Source organism: Protopterus annectens, chromosome 2.part0 (genome assembly GCF_019279795.1).
Source record: "Protopterus annectens isolate FY-2018-M chromosome 2.part0, PAN1.0, whole genome shotgun sequence".
Classification (NCBI taxonomy): Eukaryota; Metazoa; Chordata; order Ceratodontiformes; family Protopteridae; genus Protopterus; species Protopterus annectens.
This window is the reverse complement of record NC_056728.1, coordinates 1,632,536,937-1,632,550,045: the sequence shown is the minus strand read 5'-3', so window position 1 is coordinate 1,632,550,045 and position 13,109 is coordinate 1,632,536,937. Positions and strand designations below refer to the sequence as shown.

General features: G+C 40.1%; 2 protein-coding genes across 3 annotated transcripts in view; one reads left to right on the top strand and one right to left on the bottom strand.

Annotated features, from left to right (window-relative positions):
• The window catches only part of CEP44 (centrosomal protein 44), a 744,696-nt gene extending 738,313 nt beyond the window's left edge, over window positions 1-6,383 (bottom strand). For both annotated transcript variants that reach the window (XM_044061707.1, XM_044061708.1), the window contains exon 1: window positions 6,183-6,383. The gene's annotated coding sequence lies outside the window, so the exon portion shown is untranslated. The remainder of the gene's footprint in view (window positions 1-6,182) is intronic.
• A 280-nt stretch (window positions 6,384-6,663) lies between these two features.
• Window positions 6,664-13,109, top strand: part of FBXO8 (F-box protein 8) — a 361,063-nt gene continuing 354,617 nt past the window's right edge. Inside the window, exon 1 of the mRNA XM_044060422.1 lies at window positions 6,664-6,963. The gene's annotated coding sequence lies outside the window, so the exon portion shown is untranslated. The remainder of the gene's footprint in view (window positions 6,964-13,109) is intronic.

The window sequence follows — 13,109 nt, the reverse complement described above, 5'->3', positions numbered from 1 at the left end:
TACTTCAGCACTTTCTACAACAGGTCCTTGCTGCTGTCTCAGATATTAAGGTTTTGAATGCAGTCAGTTTGGACTCCATACTTTTAACCATCTCAGGTAAACAGGAAAAGGCTTAATGGAGATGAAAAGTGAACTCATACTGCACAAAGTGTTAACAAAGCATCCCAGGGCAACTTTTGTTAATATTTGGGTTTCTTAGGTTTTTCCAGCAGAGTGTCTCCATCCAACATCCTCAGACATCTAAACCATCTCACAACCAAATGGTGATCAACTGATAGCTCAGTGCTGGGAACCCTCATGTTAGGTATATACTTTTCTGAAGTGAAGACCAATGTTGGAGTTCTCTGGCTGACCAACTTCACAGACAACTGTAAGATGGGAGCAATCACTCAATCTCCAAATGATGCTAACATCCTACAAACAGACCTAAAAATGACAAAGAACTGGTAGCAAAACCATAGACTGAGACTTCTTCTTCACTTTCAGCTGTTCCTGTTAGGGGTCGCCACAATGGATCATCTGTTTCCATTGTTTCCTGTCCTCTGCATCTTGCTCTGTCACACCAACCACCTGCATGTCCTCTCTCACCACATCCATACACCTTATCTTAGGCGTTCCTCTTTTCCTCTTACCTGGCAACTCCATCCTTAGCATCCTTTTCCCAATATACCCATCATCCCTCCTCAGCACCTGTCCAAGCCAATGCAACCTTGCCTCTCTGGCTTAGAAATCAGTTTTACAAACAAAACCGTCCAACCAGAGCTGACCCTGTAATATACCGATTCCTAATCCTGTCCATCTGAGACTAAATGCTAAAAAAATATGTAATCATACCATTCAGTAAATCAGATATCCCTGAAAATTATAATATTGCTAGTACACCCCTAAAAGCAAACCTAGTGGTGAGAAACCTAGGAACACAGACAGACAGTAACTTAAACTTTGATCACTAGGCAGCTACAGTAGCAAGGTGATCCTTCTGTGTGCCTCAACTTATAAGTAAAGGTATGTAATCAAGATCAAAGGAAGTCATAGTGCCATTGTACTTGGCCCTCATCAGGCCCATAATCGAGTAAAATGCTCCCTTCTGCAGGTACATAACCAGGCACTTACACCAAGAGGAGTGGCCCCAGAGATTTCTCATAGGTTCATAGGTAGGTACTAGGCTATCGGCCCAAGGGACTACGTAAGCCTAGTCAACAAGGTTCCCTGGCTTACACCACCCATGAAAGTTATTTTCCTGTGCCACTGTCAAGTACAGACACAGAGGTGATCCCCAGGGTGTATTTCCTATTTCCCATCCACTCATCAAGATTTTTCTTGAAGAGTGCTAATGAAGAACTTTGCTTGACATAGATGGGTAGCCTGTTCCAGAGTATGGGAAGTCTCTGGGACAGGAATCTATCCCTCCAGCATGTCCTGTTTATTGTGGTGACAAGGTTTAAGTCCCTACAGCGTGTAGCTCAGAGGGATTGGGATTTCTTTAGGTGTAGCATGTCCAACAGCTCTGGGTTTGACATAGCTTTATATATTAGGTAGAGATCACCTCGGTGCAGGCGATATGCTATGGAGTAAAGCTGGAATTTTTTGAGGCGGTCAATGTAGGGCATTTACAAACCACGCCTGTATCAATTTGCTGAAGCTTACTTGCATTCATTCTTGCTGATTTATTTATTTATTACTCAGGTATTTGTTAGAAAGAACTTCTAGCTTAAAGGTATTTAGTATTTTACATTTGACAGCTAGGTTGGTTATGCGCAAATACTTCTTGGGTGCTGACTTTCGAGTTCTGCCACATCTCTTACTGGGTGAGGTTATTAATTTTTAACAGAGTCATTATTTGAAGTATTGAATACTATGTATATGTTCTGTGTAATGGGTACAGTTACGTGGGTTTTTAAATGGGGCTATGAAATGTGACAATTGTTATGGTTTATTGTAATTTTAGGTTGGAACACATTTTATTAATATCATTTACATATACATACATATTTTACATTAGTTCCAATTACTTGAAATTATTTGCAATTTAATGTACATTGTGAGTATATTCTTGTAAAGATTTTTAAGCAGACTAGTCAATTTAGGCTAAGTGTCTGCATAATTTAATTAGCATCACATGATGCGTTCAGGGTTTTAAATGAAAGGGCTGTATGTGACTGATTTATTGTTTCGTTCGTTTATCTGAGGAAGGAAACGCATAGCCGTTTCCGAAAACACTAATAAAATTGTGTTTAGTCAACTGTTCAAGGATATTTGACTTTTGTGATTGTTTGCGATCCAATTTGGGCAGTTTCCAGCATTCATCTCTTCATTCTAGGTGTTTTAAAAATGTAGGGCATTTGTTTGAGGCTAGTAATCCTCTTTGTGAGGTACTTCTGTGGCCTTTCCAGCTGCTGCAGATGTCTTGTTGAAGTACCTTCCAAAAGGGGCATTGTACTCTATAATGGGTCTAATGAGTGTCGAGTAGAGGGGAACAATGACCTCTTTTTTTCCTGGATGAGAACCCTTTTATGATGAGGTGTGCCACGTAGAAGGACTTCCTGACTACTGCGGCGATGTGACTATCAAAAGAGAGACTACTGTCCACCTGGGTCCCAAGGTCTCTTATCACGCATTCAGTGTTAAGTAGATTGCTGCCTATGTGGTAGTTCATGGGTACGGAGTTTTTACCAAAGGGGATGACACTGCACTTTTTGGCACTGAGCTTGAGGCCATGGCTCTGACACCTGTCTCAGCGAGGCCCTTCTGTAGGATGTCAGCATCATTTGGGAACTTGACTATGGCTCCTAGTTTGCAGTCATCTGCGAACTTCATTAGCCAGAGGCCTTCTGTGTTAGCCTGTACTTCAGAGAAGTAGATACCACACAGGAGAAGTCCCAGGACGGAACCCTGTGGTACTCCACTTGTCACTGCTTTGAGGTCAGATTTGGAGTCTGCAACATTTACAGTGTGGGTTCTGTCAGTGAGCCAGTTGGCAACCCATCTTGTGATGTAGGAATTTATACCTAGTTTAGTGAGTTTAGCTATAATTCCAGAATGGGGGATGGTGTCGAAAGCCTTGTCGAGGTCAAGATAGGCTGTGTGAACCCCATTACCCTCATCTACGGCTTTGGTGACTGCCTCAAAGAAGTCGATCAGGTTAAGGAGGCATGATCTGCCTTTCACAAACCCGAACTGGGTGGGATCCAGAGTTTGGAGGTTACCAATTTCTTTGTTTACGAGTTCCATGATGATACGTTCCATGACCTTGCAGACCAGGCTCGTCAGGCTAATGGGTCGATAGTTCCCAGGATCAGTGGTGGCTCCCCCTTTGTGGAGTGGTACAACTGTTGCTGTGTGCCATTCACTGGGCACAAAGCCTGATGCGAGGCTATTATTAAACATGGTGCTTAAGTGGGGAGCCAGTGCATTTTGAAGTTCGTGTAAAATGCAGCCTGGGATGTTGTCTGGTCCCATGGATGCTGTGTTTCTGGCTTTAGAGAGTGCAGCTTTTACCTGCGTAGTTGTGATTACAGGGACTCTGCATTCTTCCTCTATAGATATGGGCCCTTTAGCAGGGGGGGGGGGGGGAGTAAAGTTAGTACTGAAACTATCTGCCAGGATGTTGGCAATATCAGTTGGTTCTGTAATTTTCTTGCCTTTGTGCTGTAACTCAGAGCAGATCTGTGTGTTGCCATCGAGATTCTTGATATAGCTATAGAATGCTTTGTGGTTGTCCTTGGAATTAGTGGCAATTTTGTTTTCGCAGCTAGCTTTGGAGGATCTTATAAGAGATCTCAGCTTCTTACCGAGGCTGACCAGGGAGCTCCTCTACTCATGGGATTTTACTCTCTTTTGCAACAGTTTCTTCCTTCTGTTGTACAGCTTGTTTATGGCAGAGGACCACCAGATTGGCTCCCTTTTTTTGGAGGATAGCGTCTTGGTTCTGTTTGGGATAGCATGATCCATGCACTCGTGTAAGTGCTTATAGAGTGCATTTGTGTAGGATTCAGCAGTTGTAACTGTATTGTCCATCTGCATGGGTGTCATGAAGTTCACCACTTCTGTCTTACGAAGCATGAAGTTGGTTTTGGAGAAATTTTTTACTGTGGTTTCCTTAATGGGGGGTGGGGGCGGGATGTGGATATCAAGGGTGATTAGCTTATGGTTGGATTGGACCAATGAGGAGTTGACTTCAGGTGTGGAACACTGGTCACTCATGTTGGTATTGACTAGGTCTAGGATATTGTTGCCCCTGGTGGGGGTGTGAATAAGTTGATCCAGGGCATTGGAGTTTATGAATTCCAGAAAGTGTTGAGCTAAAGAGTTGGTACACGAGTAGTTTTCCCAGTTAATGGTGGGGTAGTTGAAGTCGCCCATTATTAGGGTGTTTGGTTGAACCCTAATATTTTCCAGTATATTAAGAAAAGAGGAGTGGGAATCCTGGGGCATGGTGGGGGATCTGTAGCAAGCTACAATTTGGATTGCAGTTTTGCCCAGAGTTAGTCGCACTTGGATAATCTCGGATGCTTTATGCTGAGCAACTAGCCTGGAGTTGTGGATATCCTTAATGAATATGGACACACCTCCGCCTTTGGTGTTTCGGTCCAGGTTACATGGCCGAAAAATGTGGTATGAGTTATAGCCTGGTAGTGCAGGGGTGCTCTCTGGAGCCTTGAACCAGGTCTCAGTCACTGCACAGATATCAATGATCTCCATTTTAAGGAGTGCCTCGAGTGAGTGCATGTTGAGATTTAGACTTCTAGCATTGAGTAGCATTACCCTCAGTTTTTGCTTGCCTGTTCCTGTTATGGTGGTGAATTTGTTAGTTATTTGTAACTTGCCTAAAAAAGGCACTATAGGAGCAGCAAGAGCCTTAGCCACTATCCGGAATCCCAGGGGCGACAGGTGCAGGCCATCTGTGGCAAAGCATTGTGGTCTGCCGAGCATGTCATCCCAAGCAAACAGATACTGGATCCCCTTAGAATGACACCAGAAGCTTAGCCAATTGTTGAAGTCAATCATTTTGTCCTTGTACTGCGGTATCATTCTGGGTGATGGCAGAATGCTACTCAGGGCTAGGGTCATACCTGCCTGGGCTACAAGATCGGAGAGCTCTTCCATGTCTCTTTTCATGTAGTCCAGGGAGGCATGTCTCAGGTCATTCACACGAACATGGGCAATGACAGAGTCATATTTGTACTTGTTGTGGAGTAACCTGAGTGCGTGGGTTATGTGGCGGATCCTAAAACATGCAAAGTGTAAGACACAAGTTTTCTGCAGACCAACTAAAGCCCCTATCCCTTTACTCTGTCTCATATTATTTATTGAGAGGGGACTTATGCCTAACCAAAAAAAAAATTCTCTGATCCAGCCCTGATAAAAATGTTACATATTCAGAAGAAGAATTATACAAGGATAACTCATTCCATGGACCTGAACTTTATTTATGACTCTAACAGAACTTGCTGGAGCAACAGATTCGTATACCAAAGGTTACTTGTCTATGGAATAAACTTCCCATCTTACTAAAACAAAACCTGCCCCTCACTCTCTTCAAAAAGAATTTGGATAAATGGGATGAGGAACCATAAATTCACTCCTGAGGTACTGCCCATGTCCTTTACGGATAGAAGCAGTCTGTAAAATTACTCAGAGCTCCAACATCCAAAGAACCACTACCCTGATACTACCCCATCCCATATCTGAGAAATTAAGGTACAACATTGTCACATCCTAGGTATTACTGGCTAGGCATGTAAAGGCTCTTGTGCCATTACCCTAGTAATCACATATGAACATATCTTGTCCCAAGTGTCCAAAACAAATGCTTCAGTTCTGAAAGCATGACTACAAAAGCTGATACAGTGATTTAAATTTATAATCTGCCCCGTTTTCGTGAAAAGTATGCCTTGTGTTCACGTATTCTGTTAGCTTTGTAAATGATCTGCATTACTATTATAAAACTGTTTATGATCGTTATAAATTTTGCCCCATGCGAATAACAAGTTGAGGGCTAAACTAATTGCTAAGTGACTGCTTATATTTCACTAAACAGCAGTTCAAAAAACTGAATACTTGCAAAACAATCAAAATCAGAATGCATGTAAGTTTAACAAGACCGCTATCATATGTTAGGTCAAAAATGACTACGAGCTGGTAAAAGTGATGTTGGAGATACAAAGGGAAATGCTCTCTACCTTTTACTTCTGTCGCTTCTCTTTTTCCTTCCTTCGGGACTGTGATTTCAGCAAATCCAACACCTAAAACAAGGAAAAATGGTTGCCCATCTACTGTAATTTTGTATTTTTATCACTGCAGTTATGTACTCAATTGAAACCTTCACACATGTATACAAGTCTGTACTGTCAGTTTGTTAAACCGGCAACAGTCTTTGGAAAGCCGCGATTGGACAGCAGTGACAGGAAAACACGCATTGAATGATCCAAGTTTCAGATTCCACATTGAAATACAGAATACATAACATTAATCCCCAGAGAAGGTACCCCCTTTAGTAAATCTAATTGGAAATATACAGTGATACGTAAGCGTCTCTATATGTTTGCTATTGTTTTCAAATGACATCGTATGTTACAAATAATTTAGGTAACCCTTGTTTGACCCCTTTCGAAAGTCGTGTTTGATATTTAATGTTACATTTACTTTGTCTGGGGAATCCGTGACGTAACTTCTACCAACAACAACCGAGAACGTCAAACGTACCAACAAGACAGCAGAAAGGCATGCAGGAAGCAGTAGTAAGGAATGCTGCTGGAACCTAGGATTCAGCTCGATGATGAGCATTTCCGTATGACGGTTTTGTGGGGCTTGTATAAAATAGCTCGTAGTATTTTGTCAAGAGCTTACTTAGGTTGGTGGCTACCGTCAAACACAGTGGCAACTGTCTGGCGAACTCACTTCATATTGAAAGTTGTGGTGCTTTAGCCGTTTGTCGTCGCGGCGGCGGTGGAATTGCAGCAGGTAGGGGTCGCTGGTTATATCCCCCTCCCCATAATAAACTACATTTGCCAGTGAAACTGACCAAAGCTGTTGTCTGTTGAGATGTGGATTTTTAGGTTGGTAGTGGGATGCTACCTGGGATTAAGAGTTATATAGGGCACAGTTGTGTTTCTGAAATCGCTTTCCTTTGCATTTAGACTGCTTCTTAAGCTGAAGAGTGTATACGCTTATTTTAAAGTATTTGTTTACTGTGAATCTTGCACTATTTCTTACCTTACTACTTTTTGTTTATTAGACTATTGTATTGCCTTTACTAGATGAGCAAAACTTTTTTGGTTATCTCAGTATCACGTGCTTCTCCGTTTTTGTTAGGGAGATACCTGTAAACAAACACTGTGCGAATTATTTTGGGAGGGTTTGTTAGATAATGAACCGAGGTTCAAGTGTTTTTGTAGTAAGTGTCCCACGATTGTTAAGTCTGAAATGTATCATGTGTTACGTATTTGTAAACACATACAAATATACAGTGTAAGTATATATGTGTGTAAAATAGAAACTGTTTCTTGTTATATAATGTAATTCTGTTATTGTATCCTCATAGATAGTCCTTTGACATAGTCCATCACATTCGCCTTTTTCATTCATAGTTGAGCCTCTGTAAGAAGCAGCTGTAGAAATGTAAGTAAGGTATTCGCCATGTAAACCCTATTCAGATTATTGCAAAACAGAATAAAGTGAGAGGCCAAAACATAGGATAAAGTGAGTGTTCATAACACTGTCAGAGAGTGAACATGGTTTTAATATAAAAAAATGTAATGGAAAAACGGCATTATTATTGAGTAGAGAAGTAAAACAATGAGCAAGAACAGGAATCTATTTAGTTCTAACCTTACCAACACGACTGTGGAGGAAAAAAAAAACAGAACAACTAGTAGTCCTTAAAACTTTGTTGATGAGCTCAGCCACAATAATTTCCAAAAATCTTTTAGCCCAGGTAGTGTTCCAAAGCAAATCTCTTTTGGGTTAGGGGTCACCGCAGCGGATCACCGGCCCACAGATTAATTGGCAATGGAGTTTTTATGGTGCCGAGTTGCCAGCCTGATGCCCAACCTTCACAGAAAGCACACACACACACCCCTGCATGTCTTTAAAACTCACTCGACCGCAGGGAGGCTATGCAGACTCTGCACAGATGGAACGTCCGCCGAGAATCAAAGCGAAGAACCTGTTGAAGTGAGGCGACAATACTAGGTAGTGTTCCAAATTAACAAGCCTTTATTTGTCAAAGACAAGTGATCCAATCCTCAGTAACAAAAAAAAAAAGAAAGACTTTACAATGTTAAACATATTAGCTTCTGGTTTTAAATGTATCATTCTGGACTGTGTAGAGATGGATGAGCTTGAATGGGATTTCAGTGGTGTTTTGGAGAAAAAAAAAGTTATACTGGCAGCTGAAATTAAATGTATTCTGAAAGCCAAGACTTATTTACTATTGTTCTGTTAAGAGTGTGTTGAATTTACATAAATTGCCACACAACCTGTAAAGGTTTTTTTAGGGAATTTGTGAGGAAATATTTTTTTGTACTAAAGGTACTAAACATACTCAAAAAAATAAGTGATATGTAGAATGTGTATTATTATTTATTTATTTGACATTTGTTGACCGGGATAGTCCGACTGGGACAGAGCCCTTTTTCAGTGGAGGCCCGGGGAGAAAAGCTCCAGTATACAGTAGAATAATACAAGAATTCAAAAATTCTGCTATTTACACAATACTCAGTAGAAGAATGCAAAAGCAGTAGAACACAAATTTTGCTAAATACACAAATGATCGTTAATTGCATATAAATAGGGAGTCAAGTTTTTAACACAGATACAGTTAAATTGCAGCTTTAAAGTTGTCATGGAGTTAGAGCAGATGGAGGGTAGTTGAGGGTGATGTAAGTAGGATAAGTAGGGGGAGGGAAGTGGGATTTGGGGGAGTTTGCAGAGTTAATGAAGAGGGGTGATAATGAGTTGATAGGATTTGTGAATTAGCAATTGTGAGTAAATATGTATATGTTTAGTTACTTTAACCTCAGTTGTGATTTGATTTGATTAGATTTACTACACTCTTGCATCACACCAGAGCTTGACGTTTCAAACGCACACTTTTTATGCCGCTGTTACCATAAAGTTTTGATATAATTCCCCCATTTGGCATACTGGTGCATGCTCATGCACACTTCACATACCTGCACATTTTCATATCTTACTAGTTTACTTCATCTATTGTTTTCTGTATTTTTGTGTTTTTTTTTCTACTGGTTTTCATTGTACAAACATTTTGGGAGGACTGTAAACATGAAAACTGTCAAGGCAGTCCCCCCCCCCCACAACTGCAAAGCACTGACATTTTCTCTGAGCTGTTAATAACTGTTTTATGCACATTAATGCATATGGATGGATGCTTATTAGAAATTATTGCACAGATATATGTTTATCCTGTTCTTATTAGATAATGTTTATGGTTAGATAGCTGTGTTTTTTTTCTTGTATCCATCTAGTTAGTTCTTTTTACTTGTCTACCTATGTATATGATTTTAGTTCTTGTCACAGACTTGATGAAGACTTTTTTGCATTAGTTAGCCAAAAGCAAGTATAGTTAAAAGTCCGTCTTTTTATGTGTGTGCTACACTTTTCTTAATACCTGATTTTGGAATGTGGGTTGCAAATGGATAGGTAGTGTTTTCCTTAACTAGGATTTAGTTTTATCTAATCAGCAATAGTGTGTGGGTGGGTACTTGCTGTTCTTAAATGCACTTTGATCATCCTGTTTAATATTGTTTGCCTGGAACAGGCTGGTTTAAACTTAAACAACACATATATGTATTTTCCACACCTACTGGGTTTAAACTTAAACAACACATATATGTATTTTCCACACCTACTTTTTACGTGCTTAAAATTAATGTATTTCAGATTTTTTTTTGTTACCGAGTTCATCAACAAAGTTTTAAGTCTGTTAGTTTTTGTTTTTATTTGAAGTAGAGAAATGTATACGTTACTGAAGGTGATCTCTTGATGCAAATTACTGAAATTGTCATTTTATTTTTCAACATTTATTTTATTCAGTTTGTTAATCGCAATCTGCAGAACTTTTTCCAGTTTCACTGAAGGGTTACAGTGAGCAAAGTAACGCCCAAAGGTAGGGTTATAATGAATGAACAGCAATGAAAGCAGAAACAAACAGTAAGAAAACAGCTTGGTGATTTACAAAGGCTGTATAGTTTGGGGAAATTCAACAGGTTGGCTACCATCATGGTGCACATAAACAAAAAAGCAATAGAATCTTAAACTTTGGATCTGTTATTTTAATGCATATAGTGTAGTAAAATTAAAGAAGAACATGAATGGGGGAAAAGATGTGTGGAATGAAACAGAATGGTGTGCTATTAAGAGAGGACTCGTTTACTCAGAGCTTCCCTGTGCCTGGCTTGGATACCTGCATCCAAAACCATCTATCGATTTACAAACCTGATACAAGTATCTTTTTTTGCAGTTGCTGTAACTGTCTCAGTGCTGTTTAGCAGTTCTGTGTTACATTCATTGATTTGGTTGAATGTGTCACTGTTTTTCAGCCTGGACTTATTAAAGAAATGCCATCTGCTTGTTACCGTACTGCTCTTGGGTCACTTCTAACAGTATTCTGATATTTTCTGTGATACTGCAAAATATGTTCTGAGTTTGCCAAAATATTTCCAAATTTTGCAAAATTTTTTCCGTTTGTAGACATTCTCCTACATTTGAGCACATTTTTTTGTATTTGGGAACATTTCTCAGGGTTTATTAATTTACTTCCAATGATTCACAAGCATAACCAGTTTGCTTTACATTAAGATGTTTTTTTTCTGTACTCTGGTGGGAGCAGAGGGATGATTCAACCCATCTAAGTTGGGAACTGCTGGTGGAAGGTTTATTATGTGTTTATCTGCTTGGCCTGAATGCTTAACTGTATAAAATTGTTTCATCCTGCTGATATAAAAGACATGTAAACATAGTTACCACAAATCTCTTTGGTGTAAAATTTTCCATGAAATTGTTTGCATAGTCTTCCACTGTGTTCATAGTTCGGAGCGTTGCCAGTTGCGCCAAGGCCAGCACCACTGCAGGTCATCTGATAGTACACTGGTAAGCACTCTCACTTAGACCTTTAAGTAACTCTCCCCTACTCCTTCCCATTAATTTCATTTCTTTTAACATTTGTTAACTGGATATGTATGACTGAGCCCATTTTCAGGAGTCCCAGGGAGAAAAACTCCAAATACTGAACAGTTGTAACACCATGTACAAGAAGCAGTAAATAGTAAATACGTTAATTTTAAATCCAGGGCAAGTCAGTTATACAGGTAGACGGTGTAAGCAATCATTTCAATCATATGCTACAAAAATTAAGTAACTCAGCATGCAGTTGGGTATAAAAAAGGTTAGATTAAAAGTAATGTTTACTACGTAAAACGTAAGATATAGGGTATAGCATATTAGAAGATCAAAACTCATAAGTAAGAGAAGAACAAAAATACAAGAATTACAAAAGAAGAGAGTGGATTGTAAGACCCTAGCAATGTATGAGTGGAGTGAAAATCGGATAGTGAGTCAGGCTGGGGTGTGTCAGGTGAAGATCCTAGTGTCTAGGAGTGTTTCTTTTAATGCTGTTTTGAAGTTGTAATGCTTGGGTAAGGTTCTGATGCTCAGCGGAAGTTTTGTTCCAGGCTGAGGTGACAGAGTGGCTGTATAAGGGATGGCCAGTTGTTCTTTTGGGCTTGTAGATGTCTGAGGATCTGGCCTGAGCTGTGAAGGGAGCAATTTGAAGTATACAAGGAGATGAGGGAGGAGATTGCAGGGCAGGAGGATGGTGTGAATAATGAGCAGTTTAGGTAGTTGGAGCTGGTGGGGGAATTCTAGCCACTGTAGAGATTTGAAAGAGAGACAGTGGTGATAAGTTATAGGGTTGGTTTGTGACAAACCTAGTGATTCATTTTGTTGGTGAGTTCAGGCTTAAGTCTTTAGAGAGGATTGTAAGTTGGTTAGGGTTGGAGCATTAAGAAGACTGGAAAGAAGGTAGATGTAGGCAGAGAGTCCAGAGTCTCTGGTGATGTGTCTTTTGTTACAGTAGAGGTAAAAGAGTTTTTAAGTTAAAGTGTGGATGGCAGAGAGTGTTTCAGAAGTTGAGATGGTGGAATTGTCTGTGTATTGTATGATAGAGGAAAGAGGGCAGGAAGTGTGAGGACAGTTGGTGAAAATTTTGGTCTGAGAATGGAACCTTGAGGTACAACAGTGGTGACAGGGAGAGCGGGTGAGAAGGAAGAGAGCCATTTTTACAGATTGCTGTCTGTCAGTGAGGTAACTTGAGAACCATTGAAGAGTAGGATTAGAGAGACTAAGATGAGAGTTTGGAAAGAAACATGGGGTGAGAGCTGGTGTCAAAGGCTTTAGAGAGGTCTAAGAACAGTCAGGAAACTAGTTTGTTGTTGTCTCTGGCTTGGGAGATTGAGTGAAGGAAATTAGAGTAGTAATTGTACTGTGGTTGGGACGGAAGCAGTGTTTGGAAGTGAGTAAATTTTGTTGAAGATGGTCTAGGAGCTACTTTTGTATGCATTTTTCAAGTAGTTTAGAGGATGGGGCAAGATGGCAGTGGTCCGATAGTTAGAGAGGTTGGCTGAGTGTCCTCCTTTATGGATAGATATAGTGAGGACCGTATATTTTTGGATAGATTGATTTTAATTAGAATGGAGACAGGGTAGGCTGTAGAGCTACCAGCAAGCTTAAGGAGGTAAGGTGGAGCTGAGTATGTTAGCAGTTTAAAGTGGAGAGTTTGGGCATGGGTTAGGTATTCTATGGTTACCTGGGTGGAGAATCTGATAGTGTACACATTTTTTAGGGTTGTTGTAATGGTTAATGTGGGGCTTTAAGTAGAAGTTTTCTTGTTTAATATTGACAAGCTTTTTAGTAAGATTACAGAGTTCTTTATACTGTAGGTTAGGAGGGGTGTAAAAGATTTAGATTTTTTCCAGGCATTAGGGAATGAGTTTTGACAGAGAGCCGTGGTGCAGAGAGAGCTTTACTTTAATTTTCCTAGTGGGAGCAAAAGAGTTTAGGATTTCAGCAAGGATATTGTTGAATTTGTG